General features: G+C 44.8%; 1 long non-coding RNA gene across 1 annotated transcript in view; it reads left to right on the top strand.

Moving 5' to 3' along the window:
- LOC128854185 (uncharacterized) overlaps positions 1-15,817 on the top strand; it is a 184,169-nt gene extending 168,352 nt beyond the window's left edge. The window contains exons 4-5 of the long non-coding RNA XR_008453155.1: positions 9,853-10,044; positions 11,897-15,817. This is a non-coding gene — a long non-coding RNA (uncharacterized LOC128854185). The remainder of the gene's footprint in view (positions 1-9,852; positions 10,045-11,896) is intronic.
- The last annotated feature ends 4,395 nt before the right edge of the window (positions 15,818-20,212 follow it).

Consider the following 20,212-nt stretch of genomic DNA (forward strand, 5'->3'; position numbering starts at 1 on the left):
CAGTGGAAAAAGGCAGGTCATTGTTAATCTATTCTTCCAGCCAGCACTGGTTTGCACAGGTGAGGGGTTTCTTCATCCCCAGTGCTGGCAAATCTGTCCTACATCAGACCTTGAGTGTCTGTGGGAGCTGAAGAGGCCTGTACAAATGTGACATGAGAGACACATCACTAACCAGAAATCAGACTTTTTTCCTCTCCTCTGTATCTTCTGGCTTTACTGAGTACATTGTGAATATTTGTGAACAACAGTTCTCCAAAAGACTCTTCTATTTCCCTGACGTAAGATATATGGGGTCCACTGTACAGACTTTAATTGGAGTTACAGACTCGGTTAATTGGAGTTACCTTCATTTTATGGGAGAACACCATTACCTGGGTGTCTGTATCACCGTTGCATCCCTCATTGTGCCCTCTGCACATGAAACCGATCCATGCTCAAAAAAAGGAGCACCTTCCATAAGAGCACAGGCTGAGGGGGTTGGGGTTGTTCAGCCTGGAGAAGAGAAGGCTCAGAGGAGATCTTAGAGCGACCTTCCAGTACCTGAAGGGGCTACAGGAAAGCTGGAGAGGGGCTGTTCATAAAGGCTTGTGGGGATAGGAGGAGGAGAATGGGTACAAACTGGAGAGGGGCAGATTTAGACTGGACATAGGAAGAATTTCTTCACCATGAGAGTGGTGAGGCACTGGCCCAGGTTGCCCAGGGAAGTTGTGGCTGCCCCATCCCTGGAGGTGTTCCAGGCCAGGTTGGATGGGCCTTGGGCAGCCTGAGCCAGTGGGATGTCCCTGCCCACGGCAGGAGAGTTGGAACTGGATGATCTTTTAAGGTCCCTTCCAACCCAAACTATTCTATGATTCTATGGGCTCATTCAGCCCCTCAGCTCTGTACCTCAGGACAGACGCCAATGTGCCTTCTCAAAACACGGGCTTCTGCCCTCAGCAATGAGATCTGGAGGGCTGCTATGGGCCTCGTACCCTTGTGAGCACGAAGAGTATGGCAGCGCTGAGAGAGCTGAGCAAGAAGTTTCAGCATGAGCACTTACTTTCACGCTGCAAACCAACGCTGCTGGAACCATAGGAAAGAGCTAGATCAAAATGCAGAAATCACTGCTGAACACACAAATTGTGCTCACTTCCAGTGGGCGACAGGTCCTCCAGTGCCTCCTGTGGGTTCAAAAAAAAAAAGGACCTTGATTAAAGCAATCACAACAGAGAGTAAACCAGGACTTTGTGATTGCAGGGAGCCTTGACGTTCTGCTGAATATGTTTAGGGCAAATTGTGCATGACAAATTACCTTGGTCACTGCCTGTATTATTTAGTCTTAATCCTAATTTGATACCTTGGTCTGGATGATAAAATTCTCCCATTGCAAACAAATTATACTTTATTTTCCCCTCCTCTCTGAGGGTTTCGCATCATTCCAGCTGATGCGATTTCTTGCAGGTAGGTTTCTGCATCTTTCCTTCTTCCAAACTATGTATTTTTTCACAGTTCTGATTTTTCTGCAGCTATTTATTTTTCCTTTGAAGGGAAGTAGGAATCAGACCTGAATAATCAACTTGATTTTTATCTGAGGCAGCTGGGCTGGAACAAAACCCATCGTTCAGATCTGTTACCTTTTACACAACAAAGATAAATTAATTACAGGGCTTTCCCCTGACATCCAGACTCTTGCCTGCAAATGTTCACATAAAAGATGAATGACAATGAGATTCTCATTACAGCTTGATGAATTAGCCTTTTTACTTCAGTTACAGCGAAGTCTACTTCATGGTCAACAGTCTTATTTAGGCCCAGCCATTTTTTTTTCCTCTCTTTGCATTCAAACCCAACGTTTGCTGTCAAACTGCTTCTCTTGGTGCAATCCATTATTTTGCACTGCCCATTTCAATTTTCCACTTGTCCAGGGAATTTGCCACACTGGTTTGTTAGGAAAAATGTTACTCAGCAACAACACTTGCCTCGTTTTCTTCAGCTGCAAAACTCCGACTTCCTCAATAAGTGGAGCCTTGCTATAAAACAAAGAAGGGACCCAAAGAGCATAAACTCTGCAGTCCTGAGCATCAACTTCTCCATCAGGGTAACCCAAACTGCTTCCCCATGAGATGGGGTTAGGTTGGAGGTGACCTGGGTGGCCCTGTGGCCAGCGCTAGCCACGGCAGTGCTCCTGTGGCTCCATCCCCGTTGCAGCTGATGACCTTGGGCGGTCAGACCCGTTCCGTGTCGGGTCACCTCGGATGGTGTTGAGGGTTTGGAAAGCTTGCAAATGATGCTGAACATAGAGTTTTCAGCACTACCGAGGCAAAGACAGATGTTCTGAAATCCTGCTCGTTTTTTTAATGTATTCTCATCTTCCCATTGTATTTGGGAAACACCCTTCACTGGCTTCAGGATCCAACACCTCTGTTGTCTTCCTGCCTTTGTTCTTGCAAATAATGTTTTAATTCTACTGCTATCTGTTCGGTTTTGGGTTTTTTTAAGTAGCAGAAGCTTAAAATAACATAAATACTTTATAATAACATATGTTATAATAATAACATACGTATTTCTTCTGGAGTGGATGTTGTAACACAAAAGCTAGAAAGGAAGGAAACCCAATTATCCTCACTTAAGCAACAACTGTTGCTAACAGCTCTTCAGGTTTTCCTGGCAGAGGAGAGGGGGTGTGGATTCTGCATGCAGCCCAGTCCGATCATGCTGCAAAAGTGCAATTTGTGTCTGTCTTCACAGCTATTCAGGCTGTGATTTAGTCACAATACGTGGCCCATCTGAAGCTTTCATCTTCAGGAGGGTGTGGAGTAAAGCAGTGGGACTTCAAGAGTGAGAAGGCTGCCTGTGCTGGCATTTACCCGTCTGCAGCCTGGTCCTGCTGAGGGCTTACGGCTGAGGTTTCAATGCTTCTATAAGGAAAAGAGCACAGGAAAGGAACGTTTCTTTTACAAACCCTCTTTGCAGCACTGGAAAATAAACTTAGAAATATCTATCAGTTCATTCATACAAACCAGGAAAATCATAGAATCATGGAATGGTTGGGGTTGGAAGGCACCTTAAAGACCATCCAGTTCCAACCCCCTGCCATGGGCAGGGACATCCCATTGGCTCAGGCTGCCCAAGGCCCATCCAACCTGGCCTGGAACACCTCCAGGGATGGGGCAGTCACAACTTCCCTGGGCAGCCTGGGCCAGGGCCTCACCACCCTCATGGTGAAGAAATTCCTCCTAATGTCCAGTCTAAATCTGCCCCTCTCCAGTTTATACCCATTCCCCCTCATCCTATCACCACCTATCGGCTTTATGAACAGTCCCTCTCCAGCTTTCTTGTAGCCCCTTCAGGTACTGGAAGGTCGCTATAAGATCTCCTCGGAGCCTTCTCTTCTCCAGGCTGAACAACCCCAACTCTCTCAGCCTGTCCTTGTATGGGAGGTGCTCCAGCCCTCCGATCATCTTTGTAGCCTCCTCTGGACCTGTTCCAACAGCTCCATCTCCTTCTTATGTTGAGGATTCCAGAACTGGACACAGTATTCCAGACGACGTCTCACAAGAGAGGAATAGAGGGGCAGCATCACTTCGCTCAGCCTTCTGTCAAGGGAACACACAATAATCTTGTTGAGGTATAAGACACAGTTTAGTCAAAACTGAAATATAAACGGTGTGGGAGGGCAATGTTTAGAGGTTTTTACTAGGAGTTGCAGATGTTTTGTTTCATTTCCAGTCTGTAGGAGGGTAAGACCACTGAAGACATGGCTCCCCATGTCCCCTGTGTCGCTGCAGGAGAAGCAGCCCCGCGCAGGCTGAGGCGCAGGAGCACCTGGTTCTCAAGGGCACAGGGGCTGTTCTGCTCACCCATTCTGCTGTGAGAGGCCAAATGGTTTTCCTGGGTAATTTGAAAAGCTATTGTCTACACAAAAGCAGAGTCAAAATAGACATCCCTGCCAGGCGCTATTTTACACGGAAAGAACATTGTGTTTCTTGCCTGTAGTTCTTGGCAGTTTATCATGTTCATTTGCTTGTATCTTTAAGTGTCAACATCTTGATCAATTTTATTGCAGCTGCCTGTGGTCAGAATATTACTAATGATAGCTCTGATTGGTGTTTAGGGACAGGAATAAGTCATTTATAATGACTATAAGTGAAAATATCAAGGTATCAGTAGAAAAATCGTATCCACAGCATCAAGCCGTCTTTATTTATGTGGCAATGTTTACTTGTGCGTCTTTTCTATGTATTGCAACACTTCCCAGGCCACACTTACTTCACTGATTCTTCTTGTTTTTAAGAGGTTTGTGTGCTTTTAGAAGCATTATCAGCACAAGATGACAAGGCAGAGTGATGCCGATGGTCAAACAGTGACTTCTACATCAGGAGGCAGTGCCTGTTCTGACCACGTCATTCCCTCCCTGGAGCAGAAGGAGAAGGGAGGGTTAATCTGAATCTGGCTGATACATTCATGCATTTTTGGGGACATAAGGTTTCCCAGAGTTTTCTGTCTCCCTTGTCTGTCTGCTCAACAACTCCCTTTGGCTGAGAAGGCAAACATCTGAAAAAATGATTGTTCTATAACTGTCGTGTGAAAATGTGTGAGCAGAGGTGTCAGAAGTGAAGGAACTGGAAGGGAAGGCTGCAAACTCTTCAGCAAAGCTGAGGTTCAGCTGTAGTTCGGAGGGTAAGATGCTGCAATTTCATTGCTTGTTCATCATTGCCCGAGACTCTCATCAATACCAGCAAAATTGGACTTCATCATTTGCAGTGGTGATGATCTAGAGTAGGATCCCCCTGTTTCACCGCTGGGCTGGACCTGGCATGGTGATTGTTCCCTGGGCTGTGCCCTAGGGAGGCGTAGGCACCTCCTGGCCTAGGGTAGGTGGGTGATCGGTCTGTCTGTCTGTCTGTCTCGGCTCCAGCTCCCCTAATGGTGCAGTGACTGCTGAACGGATCGTGTCTCTGCTGGGGCTACAGTGGGCTCCGAGGCAACCCAACCTCTGTCTGTAGAGCAAAACAGAGCTGCCAAGAAGTGCACGGTTAAATCCTGTGGCTTGTGTCCCAGCTGACCTGTCCCAGCCCTGTGGCCTTATTAAATCACCTCCCATGGCATCTGCCACCTTCTGGCAAATTTTGAAGTCTCCGTAGGGAATATAGAAGAAGGGAAAACATGTTCAATCCTTTGAGAGATTCAGCAAACAATTTTCCTTTTATACAATGACTGCCAGATATGCGGAGTCTCCTTGCGTCCCACTGGATGGTTTTAACCTGCAGATCCTTCACTGCAGCTGTTTGTGGAATTGCTCAGTCATCGCTGTTACTCACAATGAAGTCTCTGTCCGCATAACCATATCGTAAAGCAAGGCCAAAATGGTGATTGGCATAAGTGACTCGCATGAAGACAGCTATTGCCATCCATCAACCAAGAAGGGAATTGTGTTCATATCATAATTTCCTCTAAAAGAGAGATTCGTATAATACAGTGGCTCCAAAGTTTTATTTGTTCGTGGTTGCATTATAAAGCAAAGGCCTTATGCAATTCAACTGACAGAACAGATCAGTTTAGTCGTAAGAACCCTGAATGAAATTACTGCAAAATGAGGTGGGATGGGAGGGAGGAAAGGAGAGTGCTACTTCTTTCCCCCCCTGCTCTCACCCTGCCAAGCTGGCAAGGCTCTGCAGCAGGATCCTCTTGGGTGAAGGAGTGAGGCACCCACCAGGAAGCTTCTTTCCTGGGGACCCCGTCTGCAGCTCCGTGCAAGGAGCTGCTCCCTTGGGGCTTCCATAAACCCAGCTCTCCTGCCTTCTCACTAATTGAACCTGCGTAGATTATTGTCCTCTAAGTGCTCCTTTGTAAATATATATGAATTCTAAATTTCGTTCTAATCTGTTTCAAGCTATTTTATGGCCCTTAAAATGTTTTTTTATTATTCATTTCAGACAATTGCTCTAATTCTTCATTTTAGAAGTCTGCAGACAGTGAAACATGGGGATAGAAGGATGCAGAAGTAATTTGTACGAAGCAATCAAGTGCTTTTGGCTTTTAACTTCTCTTAAAAACACTTGTAAAATAACCCCCGTCCTCCTCAACTCTTAAATATAGCTGCTGAAGAAGAGCATAATTATACGTTTGAATAAAACACAATGGTTGCATAAAATCTGGTGAGGGACTTGTGCGTTTCCCTACTGTCGTCGAGCCTTGGTGTCCCCAAGCCTAAGCAGAGCCTCTGTTCACAGCTCCGCTGAGGATGTTCATGCTTCCATTGCCAAATCGCACATGCATCACATCGCCGTTACCATGGAGCCTTTTGATTGATGCCACTGTGCTACGGATCGGGCTGCAGGGAACAGCTTTCCAGGGGTTGGGTGCCTGTGGTCTGGGTCAAGTTCTCGGGAGGCTCAGCACCCAGGAGAATGCCGAGTTGCCAAAGCATTCAGACTGCCTTTTCTTTTCTTTTTTTTTTTTCTTTTTGATCAAGTTTTAGAAATTGTGACCGTAAAGTAGCCGGAGGGAGTCCGTGTAATAAATAAACCAATCTGGGAAATGATGTGTGTTATAATCCTCTTTGTCAAGGCCTGACAGCACTTTCCTCCTGGCATTCAAAGAGACCTTCTCTTGTGTCTGAGGCACAGGATCATCCCTTTTTGCCATCGTTCCCGGTGTGGATGCTGTTACGCAGAGAGGGGCACAGCCAAATCCAGTGGCTGATCACAAAGGGGACATTTTGCTTGGCTCTGATTCCCAGGACTGGATCTCCGATGAGATTCCTTCTTCAGCACTTCTTTGAGGAGTTGTCCACAAACTCCTGCACCATAGCTCTGTGTCCTGGCACATCACTGCTGCTCCAGACGGCTCTCATCTGTGAGAGCCCTTGCGGGATTCTCCTTGCAGTGAGCTGCCAGAACAGGAAAATCCCTTGGGAATTTTGTCTGCCAGCTCTTCAAGGAAAACTCTGATCTCTCCAACCGTAAAATAAAAACGAGCAAAATAGCGCTGAGCCATATGGACACGGAGCAGCGTAACACCCTGATGTAAAGCACTCCCTGCTGTCTCTGGTGCCGATTATCAATGCAGCTTAGAGCTAAGCTGAGACTATTAAAGCCCAAAGCGTGATGCACTCCTTTGACCTTGTAAATTATTTTTATTGCTACTTTGGCTAGCTGGCTCCTTTGCAGGTTGCTAGGCTGTAAGCAGATGCAACAGAATTGGCAGAGACGATTGGGACAGCCTTTTTCCACGGCACGTGGGAAACATTAACATTTTGAAATCTCAGGCTTGTGGCATAGGTTAAACTCGGAATTTCAAATGGTAGCACAGAAATTCCTTAAGTCACTGGTAGTAGGAAAAATAAGACAAATGTCACTGTTTAAATTGCTCTATGGTATCTGTGTTGCTGCTGCCTGGGCTTTTCTGTGGAATTTTTTTCACAGTAGCTGGGATGGATGGTGCTTATTGCGTGCGTGAGGGAAGGGCTGAGCTGGGGATGGAGGAGAGGAGCACTGCTCTGCCTCAGGAGCACTGCCGGAGAGGGGCAGGGTGCTCAGCTTGGAACAACTCACTCTCCAGGCTTCAGAAAGAAGCTGTTTGCTTCACTGAAGGTTACTTAGCCTCCAGGCTCTTACACTTCTTTATTTCCTCTTAAATGGATGTTTTCCCCAAAGACAATCTTTTCAAAGCAGTTCTAACAGGTTTCCAATTACATTTCATCACATTAGTCTTCCTTTCTAAAAATTTCTGTCTGAACAGTGAGTCCATTTCGAGAACTTGAGAAAGAGGTTTTTTTCTTCTTGTTCTATTTTTGTAAGGTGTATTCAGCAAAGAGCTTTGCCAAACCACTCTCCTCTCTTCATTAAGAAACCCCAGCGAACTGGTCAAAAATAGGACAATTCCTTTCTGCTCTAATAGCAAGGTCCTTTTTTTTTTTTTGGTTGGACTCGGTGATCTCTGAGGTCTTTTCCAACCTGGTGATTCTAAGATTTTACCTTCTCCCAGTTTGTGCTTTGGAAACCTCATAGAATGGTTTGGGTTGGAAGGGACCTTAAAGATCATCCAGTTCCAACCCCACTGCCATGGGCAGGGACATCCCACTGGCTCAGGCTGCCCAAGGCCCATCCAACCTGGCCTGGAACACCTCCAGGGATGGGGCAGCCACAACTTCTCTGGGCAACCTATTCCTCATGGTTCAGGCTGCCCAGGGAGGGGGTCGAGTCGCCTTCCCTGGAGGTGTTTAAGGAATGGGTGGATGAAGTGCTGAGGGACATGGTTTAGGGACTGTTAGGAATGGTTGGACTCGATGATCCAATGGATCCTTTCCAACCTGGTGATTCTGTGATTCTGTGAAGACACTTGCTGATAATGGTACTTTGGTAACAGGAGACTTCAATATTTTGGGTTAGGAAAATATTTCAATGCATGAGCTTCAGATAAAATGAGAAGTACCTTATTAAGTCATGTTGAGTAGGTACTTAATCTGTGCTTATGCTGAACTGCATTCCAGACTGCACTTAAGCAGGTTTTCTGAAATCAGGGCTAAGAGATCAGATATGGTCCATTTACATCAATGAAGTCCTTTTCATCAGCATTACTGGTCCCTGGATCTTCCGCAGATGTAGAGGTGAGTTAACTGGCTCTGTGTCTGGGCATCAGTCAGGCTGTGAAGCTGGATAATAACCATATGGCATTGCTTTAAATCCTGAGAAGAGGTGAGGGTAAAACACGTTACTGAATATTCATTAACTCTGGGAAACTTCAAATGAAAAAGCGTATCATAGTATCTTAATACTATGACACAAAGACCGAAGAAAGAACCTTATCTTTATCAGCTCTGTCCCTCCCATCAACTGCAGAGCAAGAACTGATTTCAGAAAGATTATTTTCACTACCCGATTGTTCTGAGATTGTTTTGATAAAGGCCATGAATAATGACTTCGTGTGCATGGTTTTCCTCGTTTCCTTGCGAGCGGAAAGCGCAGGAAGTCATCTGTGATGCCAACAGGGGAAGGGGGCTTAAACCCCAAGAGCAAAGCATCCCGGAGTGCTGCTGCTGCTCTCACAACACCAGAAAGAAACTGGAAGCATTGCATAGGAAACACCAAATTCTCCTCTACATCAAACACAGAAGTGGAACAGGATGAATGTTTCTGGAATGGAGCTCAGCACTTCCAGCAGTGGTGCTGGCATCCCACCCAAAGCAGGCTGGCACATGACTGGCAGACGTGATTGAACGCTGCTTTGCATGAAAGAAAATGTCAATACTATTAATTTTATGGCGCAGCAGTTAAAATGCTTGTAACTGCTCAGGACTTTCGTGAAGTAACGTCTATGGTACAGGAGTGAGAGGAATTTCAGTTGCTTGCTCTTAAAATCTTCTTTATGTAAAATAATAATAATAATTTTCTTAACAGAGTGCTTTCAAAATCAGGTTTTGACATTTATCAAAACTGGAAGTTTTTACAGAAATAGAAATTACATAAGAGATTTTTTTTTTCCTTCAAAAAGCACATAAAAATTTAAATTTATCAAAATTATCACATCTCTTACTTCAACTATTCTTGAAAATGACAGAATCAAATGTAAAATCGTATCATGAATTGATAAGAGTGAGATTACCTGCAGTCTCCCTCTTTTTTCTTTATTTTGGTGCTGTTCTGTTTAGTCATCTGCAACTTGGATTTGGAAATGTTTACAGTTTGAAAAGCTGAGGGCCAGGGCTATGACCAAAGAGAAGGGAAACTGAGTTCCCTGAAGTCAAGTGACCCTTGGAAAGCATTTCTTCTTCCCTCCCAATAATAATAAATAAAATTGGTGGAAGTTTATTTCGTACAACACATTTATCTTGTCCACAGTTAGGGCTCTGTTGTGCTTGTTTGTTTGCAGGCCCTGGAGAATTGAGATTTGGCAGCACCAATGTTAATTAGAAGTCAATTTCTGAAATCGCTCAAGAAGAAGTGTCTTTATTCCCATCGAGGCACGGAAAGAAATCAGCACCGTGTCAGTCCATCAGCCAGTCTCAATGAAGGAATCGCCATTCTCATGCAGAACAGTCGAAATAATTCCCTTGAGTGCAAGGTAAGAAGAGAAAGAGGGGAAAAAAAGGAAAAAAGAAATTGTAATTTGCTCTTGGATTTTACACAAACTGGGAAATGAACTGAACTTTAGAAACATCTCAGTGTACGTGAAAGTCTTGCCTGTGTGAAGAGTGATAAGCATTGTGCAGAACAAGCTCACCTGTCCCCGGGTGCGTGCTGGGTGTGCAGTTATTCCCTTCTCCCCGAGCCAGGAGTTCTCCAGGAGAACCACTGATGGAAAGATGCTTCTCCACTGGGTCCTTACGCTGCACTATTTTCTGAAACCTATTATATGGTTAAGATCTGCAAAGCTTGTGATTTCATTGTTTGATATAATTTTATTCAATAAAGCTGCCTCATTGCATAAAGGTCTTGGTATTTAATATTTAATAGCATAAATCCCACGTGAGTCCTAGGCAGAGGATGAAAATTACATTTTAAATTAATGTGCTCTCAAAGCCTGCTCTTCTTTCTTCCTGCATTTAAAGGCCAACAGCCATTTTCAAGCGTAATACCGGCTGCCAGAGATGATGTCCGTGTTCTCTTTCGAAATGGTTTGTTATCTTCAAAAGGCATGTGGTAACAACTACTCATGTGCTGAAGCAGAGAGGAGGTAGAAAGCCCATTTCTGGTGTCATTGACTGATCCCAGTCCCTGCCCAGAGCCGTAGGCACCTACACCCCACCTTGTGTCAAGGGGATGGAGTTTATTCTCAAGGTGCCTCGTTACCAGTAACAAAAAAACCAGTGCGACTGTGGTCCCCGACAAGCGGGCTGAGCTCACCTGCAGGAAAGGAGCTTTCCTGGCAGCATCTGAGCAAGAACAAGGAGTCTCTGGGTGGCTCAGATATCTTGGGGTAATTGCAGGATAATTGTGGGAGCGGCCAGCTCTGCAACACACCTCACTGGAATTTTTGAATGAACAAATCTTGTCGGGAGGTGAGCACCCAAACTATTCTATGATTTATGATTCTATGTGATGATGAAACCTCTCCATCTGTACAAAAAAAGTGGAAACCACTTACACAAGAGACCAGAATGGCTTTGATAACGGCTTTCCTTTTTCTTTAAGTATCTAAAATTCAGACTGAATTTTCCCGGAACAAGTCCTTTATCTTCCACAGAGGGCCTCTTTCAAGAGGCAGACGTGATCCAGGAAAGAAGCAGAGACAGCTCTGCTTGGAAGCTGTAAGAGGATGTTCATGAGTGAAAAGCCCAGCTCATATGGATGGGTGCTCATATGGATGTGATACAAGCATGGCACTGAGATCGTATATGTGGAATTAAGGAGGAATTTCTTCATCATGAGAGTGGTGAGGCCCTGGCCCAGGGTGCCCTGAGCAGTGGTGGCTGCCCCATCCCTGGGGGTGTTCAAGGCCAGGTTGGATGGGGCTTGGAGCCCCTGATCCAGTGGGAGGTGTCCCTGCCCATGGCAGGGGGTGGGACTGGATGGGCTTTGAGGTCCTTTCCAACCCAAACTATTCTATGATTTATGATTCTATGTGATGATGAAACCTCTCCATCTGTACAAAAAAGTGGAAACCACTTACACAAGAGACCAGAATGGTTTTGATAACGGCTTTCCTTTTTCTTTAAGTATCTGAAATTCAAATTAAATTTTCCCAGAACAATTCCTTTATCTTCCACAGAGGGCCAGGGAGCTCTGGGGACTTTGGTTTTTGAGTAACATTGTCCAGCTTGTCAGCAGATCTCCAGCTACCATAAACATTATAGCATAGTGAGCTGGGTGGGGATATTGAGCTTATTCTGTTTGGGGAACAGGTCAAACACCAGCATTGACATCTGCCATTTTTTCTGAAAACTTGGGTTAAAGTTTTTCTTTCTCCTGTACAGGTGAAGACAGTGACTCCCAGCTGGGTGCCCTGAATACTGCGGGGATTTCAACGTGGACAGTGAGGATCCACACAGCCTTTCCTCGCTCCTTTGTGGTGGCAGCACACGGCAGAGGACGCCTGCAGCAGTGTTGTAATGGGTCCTGCACAGCTTGGGGTCCGCCCTGGTGGCTCTGCTTGCTGCCACCAGCATGGTACAGCTATAGGTGTGCAGCAGCAGGTTTCAAACCCCACACATCTCCTCTAGGGCAGCCAAGAGCGGGTCTTGAGTACTTACCCTGTTCTGCAGCAGCACTTTTCCAAGCTCGGTTTTCAGAGCAGCGTCAACATCCATCAGCTTTGGCCGGATTTTCATAGAATAGATAATCATAGAATCACAGAATCACCAGGTTGGAAAGGACCCACCGGATCATCGAGTCCAGCCATTCCTAACACTCCCTTAAACCATGTCCCTAAGCACTTCATCAACCCATTCCTTAAACACCTCCAGGGAAGGTGACTCGACCCCCTCCCTGGGCAGCCTCTGACAGTGCCCAATGACTCTTTCTGTGAAGAATTTTTTCCTGATATCCAACCTGAACCTCCCCTGACGCAGCTTGAGGCCATTCCCCCTTGTCCTGTCCTCTGTCACTGGGGAGAAGAGCCCAGCTCCCTCCTCTCCACAACCTCCTTTCAGGCAGTTGTAGAGAGCAATAAGGTCTCCCCTCAGCCTCCTCTTCTCCAGGCTAAACAACCCCAGCTCTCTCAGCTGCTCCTCGTCAGACTTGTTCTCCAGCCCCCTCACCAGCTTTGTTGCTCTTCTCTGGACACTCTCCAGAGCCTCAACATCCTTCTTGTGGTGAGGGGCCCAGAACTGAACACAGTACTCAAGGTGCGGTCTCACCAGTGCCGAGTACAGAGGGAGAATCACTTCCCTGGTCCTGCTGGTCACACCGTTTCTGATACAAGCCAAGATTCCACTGGCCTTCTTGGCCACCTGGGCACACTGCCGGCTCATGTTCAGTCACTGTCAACCATTACCCCCAGGTCCTGCTCCTCCGTGCAGCTCTCAAACTGGTATTTCACATTCTTTTGCAGATTTGGCTATTTATATCACTGCTTTCACGAAAGCTGAACTCAGCAGTGACTCCTTACATTTGACCCCAGGCTCATCAAAGCATGCTACACACTTACAAATTAAACAAATGCTATTTTAAAGCCCAGTCTGGCAAACACTCAGCAGCCAGTTTGATACTTATCACTAGGATTATCCTAAGTGCCTTCAAGATTGCTTCCTGAAAAAGCTTTATTTATATATTGTGAACAACTGTTTGCATCCAGGCCAGGCAGAATTACTCTTCTCAGCCTCAGCAGTGGGAAGGAGAAGCAGGAACGACTGTGTTCTTTCTCTGCTTCTTTGAAAGCCTGAAGTGCTCCAAAAGGAAGGTCAGACAAAGCATTTCTTCACTTTAATTCCTTTGAGTGGCATTTCGACTTAACCAGCTGTGTTACAGACTTTTATTACAATAGCAGAGTCAGTGCTGGGAAGTTTTGCTCTTGCATGGTTGGTAGCTCTCGCGCTACAGAGACCTTTTAAGAACGCAGGAGCTTCGGTAGAGAATTACCTTGATGTACTCTGGGGCCTCTTTCTGCTGTAATTCTGCCACTTCCTCCAGCGGTTGGAAATTATCTGCAGGGTGTTCCTGCTTGCCAAGTGCTGCCAGGTTTGCTGCTGGGCGATGTTCTCTGCAGCATGGCCAACGGTTCACAGTCCCAATTTGCTCCTGCAGGCACCAGAAAGGTGATGGGACATGACAGGAGAGGAGCAAAGCTTTGCCATACACCTGGCCCAAGTGCAGGAGGTGCAGCACATTCTGCCACAACAAAGTTCCCTCCGCACCTTTCCAAAACCCCTCTGGAGGTGAGCGGCATTAGCCCAAAGTACCTCTCCTGGGAAAATCGCTCTGAAGTGTACGATTACAGTGGTGGCTGCAGAATACTGACCTTGTGAACATTTCATGAAATGAAGTGATGATAATTTCCTTACTTTCTCTCTGATGAGTTTTAGCACAAATTATTTCCTTTTTGTTTCTGCTGGGGTAAGGTTTGAGACAAAAATCTGCAACTGAGTTCTTTTCTTCTTGAGAAATACCAGCTAAAAATGTGTTCAACTTGCCACGTGGTTTATAGACCAACACCACAAGTAGCGATAGGCATTGAAATCTAATTTCCCATGGCCTCAGTGAAATTGTTATATAAATATATATACATATATAACATTTCACCATCTGCTGCTTTACATAAACAGTGTTCATATTCCACCTCTGCTGCTTTACATAATGGTGTCTCCCATACAAATCATTACTTATGCGCAGTGTGGGGCACCTGATGAAGGAGGGACTGTACTTTGAATTCTCCTCTACCTAAATACTCCTTCTTTCTAGTGAGGTGGAGAACTTGCAGAGCAGAAACACCTCATATTGCAATATTGCTGGGTTGTTTCCCTCTTAGCTGCCTTTGTTCTTAACGTATGCAAACCAGGCAGATTGTGTTTACTTTGATAAGCAACTTTACTGCAGGGTCAAGTAGAAAGAGAAGATTGGCAGGGAAGGAGCAAATCTTCCTTAAAGAAAAAAGTCTGCAATCATTAGCAAATGTGGCAGGAAATAGCTGATAAACAAGTAAAAGGTGAGAAGTGAAAGGTAAGCTTCAGGGCAATTCATTAAGACAGTAAATGAAGAGCAACCCAAAATTTCTGCAAGCATTTAACAGATGGGAGGGTATTCTGGGAGCATGGCATTTGTTCAAGCAGTGAAATGTGGGAAATGTGGATTCTTAAAGGAATCTTTGGCTTATTTCTCAGAAACAAACCATGAGGAAGGCAAGGTAGCATTCATATTTTCTTTGTCTGCATGCGTTTTTCTGCTGCTTAGAGAGCTTTAAAAATGAAAGCCTGCTTTTCAAAACTGGAGACCCCACATTCAACTCTGCTTTTCACCTACAGGCACCAATACAGTGATTTAATTGACCTGCAGTGCAGCATATATGCAGCTGATGAAGTTTGGATTCTAGCTTGTATCCTGCTCTGGAGCAAGAGTCCAGAAGGTTCCTTCTCATCTCTTTTCAGCCCCTAGGAGACAGCCACCAACTCATGCTGGTGACTTTTGGGCTCCCTCAGAGCAGAGAAATTGCAAGGCACCTCCCGAGGCCAAGCAGGAGCTCGGATGGGCTCCATATCCTCCACAGTTCTCGGGGTCAGCAGGGCAATTGGTTTCATAGAATCATAGAATAGTTAGGATATGAAGGGACATTAAAGATCATCTGGTTCCAATCCCCCAGTCATCTAGTTCCAAACCCCCAAGTCGTGATGGAGAGGTAGGTGGATAAAATTCAGGGAGGTGACTCCCTCTAGCCTTTGTCTCTCACTGTCCTGAGATTCTGTAGATGGCTGAGCCCACCTGAGGTATTTGGGCAACCGCAACTGAAAACTTTCCCTTTACGGATGAAGAAGCTCTGCTTCACAGCAGTGGGGGCAGGCTGGCTGCTTGGCATCATTTAAATCTCTTCTGAAGGCTCCTAAAAGACTCAGCCCTGAGCTGTCTCTGGTGTTTTCTTGCTCCCAACTCCAGGAGAAGACTTGCTTTAGTGACTATGTAATCACCTGAATTTATAGCCTTTTAAAGACTGAAATACTCTTGCCTCCTTGGGGGGGTGTTGCTTTATGATCATTATTGTTAGGGGGCTTGGGAGGGAAGGGCTTGGAAGTGTTCCACCGAGACAGGACTGCCTTCCATACATTCAGTTCTTGGTGGGTTTATTTTTACTTAGGAGGAAGGGACTGATATATGTTACGAGGAGGTGATGAATTACCCGGTATGTCTGAAGCACTGGGGATTTTCTCATGTCAGAATGATGGGGATTGATTTTTCTTGTCTCTTTTTTTTTTTTTCCTAGATCTGCAGCAGAGGTATTTCCCAATGCTCGATCTGTGCAGCCGAGAGGTAAACTGTGGAACTGGCTCTCTGGTGCCTGTGACAGGCCTTCCTATCTCTCATCCCCACCACATTTTAGACTTTAATGGCTTGCCAGAGACATGCTGTCAGGATGGTGGAGATGGGGAGATTATTAAATGAGGACAACTTCTACTTGCTAAATCGCTGTAAGTTCACAGGAGGCTGTATTATCTCACGTTGGCCACCCACTTTATAGGGGTTAGGGGAGAAAGTAAGAAACAAAGAGCAGGTTTGAGGACTACAAAAACTCATCAGTCTTTTCCTGAAAATCTGTGGCAGAGCCTGGGAAGGAAGGTGGGAATCTCACCTTGCTCTGCCTGCGCTGCCGGCACCATGCTGATGGAGAGGAGATAGTAAATGGATTTAATTGATCCCAGCACGTGTTGCTTTCAGAGGACTGTTATTAGCTTTGGTGTGTGTGAAGCTCGGCACATCTGGTGTCTTGTCCCTTGCTGGCCGTGGAAATGATGAAGTTATTGTGTGTCAGGCTGCTTTTTCCTGCACTCTGTTATGTGGGCTTATATCGTGCACCAAGGGAAAAGAAGGCTGCAGTGTTGGGGCTAGAATTTGGATCCTGAAATTGAGTATCTGTTTCTCTGGAAACTAGATTGCTGTTGCAAGCTGTATAAAATTGCTCTTCTGAAAAAAAAAAAAAATAATGGAGCTGGTTTGGATTAATTACAAGTCGTTGAAATATCTTTGGTGTGATAGTGTGACATGAAATCCCATGCACCCAGTTTGTAATCAGCTGGGGAGGCAGGGGTGGAAGGGGGCAGAAAATATAGAAAGGAGCAGAAACTGGGGAGGAAGGCACTGAAAAAAAGGAATGAAACAGAACAGGAGGACAGGAAAGATGCATGTGAGGAGCTATCAACAGAGGAAATGCAACTGCCTTCAGGTAACATTCATTACCAATGGGAAGGCACATACCTACGTTTCTAAAACTGAAGTAGGAAATAGTTTGTGAGCTATTGGGGATTTCTGTTATGTTTATTAGTTGCTTGCAGAATTAAGTTCTGGTGGAAGTCGCTGCAAAAAGTAGTAAGAGCTGTAATTTGACTGTAAGCATCTAAGGGACAACTGCGCTAGTGCATTGGAAAAATATAACTTCTCGTGTCACTAGGGAGGAGCCGCTTTGCAGACCATCCACTTAGGAATGGTTACTGCTCCTGAGGTCTGTATGGATTTTGTGCTGTTACTGCTTTCCTGCAAGCAAACTTCCCTGAGTGACGTAAAAATGGGAGAAATATTCCATGTTGAGGTAGATCTGTACTGCCATAATACCCTGCAGGTGCCTCTGGTTTCTCTTCTGAATGTGTACGTTAAAAAATGGAAAAGAATACACAACACACAAAGCCCACCAAAAATCAACTCCACCACACTGACCTTCTCTAAGTACGCTGGAGTTAATCAAGCTTAATTTACTAAGAAGGCCCTTGTAACCAAATGAGCTGATTACCAGTAGGAAGAAACTTAGTTTATTATCTGATTTTAAAAGCTTGAATAATTTTAGCCATTGACTTTATTATCATCCAAAAGAACTATTTCAATTATTATCTCTAATAACTTTAGAGGACATCTTTAAAGTTCTTTTCCATGAATCCTACTTCAAATGCTGCTGCAGAGATGAAAGGAACAAGCTTAACCCAATGAATAACTGATAAACCAGAAATATCACTGCCTTGCCTCGAAACATCACAGATCAGAGCTCATCCCTTGAATATAATCATAGTGTATGCTATCTCCGGCCTTTATTGGAAGCGAAGCTCTTTTATGATATTCTGTCATTTATGACAGTTCCTCCAGAGAGTTCATTAGGATGAACATTAATGTGGCTGAATCTAGGAAACTGCTTTTCCTGACATAATGCCAACATATATTACAATACTGTGCCAATGCAGTGGGGAAGCTTTATGGGTCTTTAATGTCCGTGTGTGTGTGTTGCAAATTGCATCACTTTTTAACTCTCTGTAAAGCAATAGCTTTTTTTTTTCTGAATTGCCACCACTATAAATATATGTAATGGGGTGCCCCAACAGCTGTTTTGTTGAGTAGTTTATCTATGATGATTATGTATTCATAGGTTAGATTTTCCAGTGCTGGAGAGCCGCAATTAATCTATACCGTGCTTCAAACCAGCAGAGTGAGCACTTAGAGTCTCTCTCTGCTTTACTGGTATTTCCTAGAGATCCTTGGACATAAAAATCTATATTGGGAATTGAGGTGAAGGAAGAAAGCGATGGCGAGAAAATGGCTGATAACTTCTCCCTTCTTCCATCTATTTCCACACGGTTATGCAGGATTAGCCAACTCCTAGTCCAAAGTCTGGTCACTTATTCCAAGTGTACTCATGGTGGAATGTGCAAGGCAGTAGGACTGGTCGCTATGGATTTGCTGCTTCCATGCGGTGCAGAGCGCCTGTGTGTGTGTATTTTAAAAGAAAACAAAACAAAGTCCAAAACTCCACAAGAAAACCCAACCAAAACACAAATGAAACCCAACTCCTGCTTGTTATTCATACAATCACTGGATGCTTTGGGTTGGCAGGGACTTTAAGGATCATCCAGTTCCAACTCCCACTGGATCAGGTTGCTCCAAGCCCCATCCAACCCGGCCTTCAACACCTTCAGGGATGGGGCAGCCACCACTGCTTTGGGCAACCTGGGCCAGGGCCTCCCCACTCTCATAGGAAAACATTTCTTCCTAAGATCTCATCTAAATCTCCCCTCTTTCTGCTCAAAACCATTCCCCCTTGTCCTACTCCTGAACTCACTGAAGAAGAGTCGCTCCGCAGCTTTCCTGTAGGCTCCCTTATAGCACCGGAAGGAGTTAATGTCAGAGGATTTCATACATCTTGATGTAAGGAAGCTTTGTGGAATGACCTTCCTGCTGATATCCTTTTTCTTAAAAAAAAAAAAAATAAACCCAAAAACCAAGCAAACAGAAAAAAAACCAAAACAAAACAAAAAACCAAAACAAAGGTATTACTGTGTCTGGTGTCAAAGGACAAGAGAGATGTAAAAACTGCACTCAGGGGAGAAAAGGATAAGACCAAGCTAAAATGTTCTAGAGGAATAAGACAGCATCCTGTAAAACTGTTGGAGAACAATAGGCAGATGGCCAAAAAGGAGAGACTGTAAATGTCCATCAGACAAAGCAATAACATTAGAGGTTTAAAACAAAAAAAGAGCCAGGCTAAACAATAAGGCAGTAGTAAAGGTGACTGAATCTAACAGACACTTCTGAAATCCCAGCAGGATGACCCGAATAATGGAGATCAACTCTTCAGAGTGAGGAAAAAACATCTCATCTTGCTGAGTTCCCGTAGGGAGGGTCCAAGCCCATTTCTTCTGCTTTCACACCTCAGACTTGATGGGCTAAGGGGGTTAGTAAATACAGAAAATAACTTAGTAACTGGTAGCATCTGGTGAGTATCCATGCAGGCATGTTTCTAGGAGCCAAGCAACGGTACGTAACCATATATCGCGATATTATTTGACTGCTCTAAAGATAGCATTATATCTTACTTAGATAGCATTATAAAATACTGTGATTAACGGATTAAAAGGTTAGTTTTATGGCTGCGTGGTTTTATAGGAGATATGGATGTCGAAACAGCATAAAGTATTGTGTTGATAATGGGAAGTATGCCACTAACAGCATTCAGGCATCAATTTGTTGGCTTTTCAGTATGACTGACAACTTTATTCCATAGAAGTCTACATTTGATGTCATCATCCACTGCCAGACAGTGTGTGGGGGAGCAACTATATTTCATCTCTTGTGTTGTGTGGATGAGTGTATTCTACACGTTTTGGGGCAAATGTTGTTACCTAGCTATAAATATCCTGCACAGGACATGCATAAGAACACTAGAGTGAACTCTTTAACGTAACTAAGCCTTTCTATATCATTCTGATCCACTGAAAAGAGGGACGAAGAGTTCCTGAAGTGACCATGTATCAGATTTATGGCAGAGCAGCTTAAAGTGCCTGTCCTGTAAATAAGAGCCGTGCTTTCTGTGTCCACTTTATCCTGCGGGGAGGTACTAGAGGAGAAGGAAGGTTGTCACTGCAAACTGGAATTTGGCCAATGCATTGGCTAAACACCATCCCTGTGTGCAAGTCAAACTAACTCACCAGGGCTGTGGGGCTGAGGCCAGGCACAGCTTCTCTGCTGCTAATGCTAACAGAAGAGTAGCTTCCACTGGTGGGGGCAAATAAAAAAATCTGGAGGTGTGGAGAGCTGACTCTCCACCCAAGTCATATCCCTGCATTGGTCTTGGCAACATAGCGGAGCTTTACAGTGGTAGGAACAAAATCAGG

Source organism: Cuculus canorus, chromosome 20, assembly GCF_017976375.1.
Source record: "Cuculus canorus isolate bCucCan1 chromosome 20, bCucCan1.pri, whole genome shotgun sequence".
NCBI classification, from domain to species: Eukaryota; Metazoa; Chordata; class Aves; order Cuculiformes; family Cuculidae; genus Cuculus; species Cuculus canorus.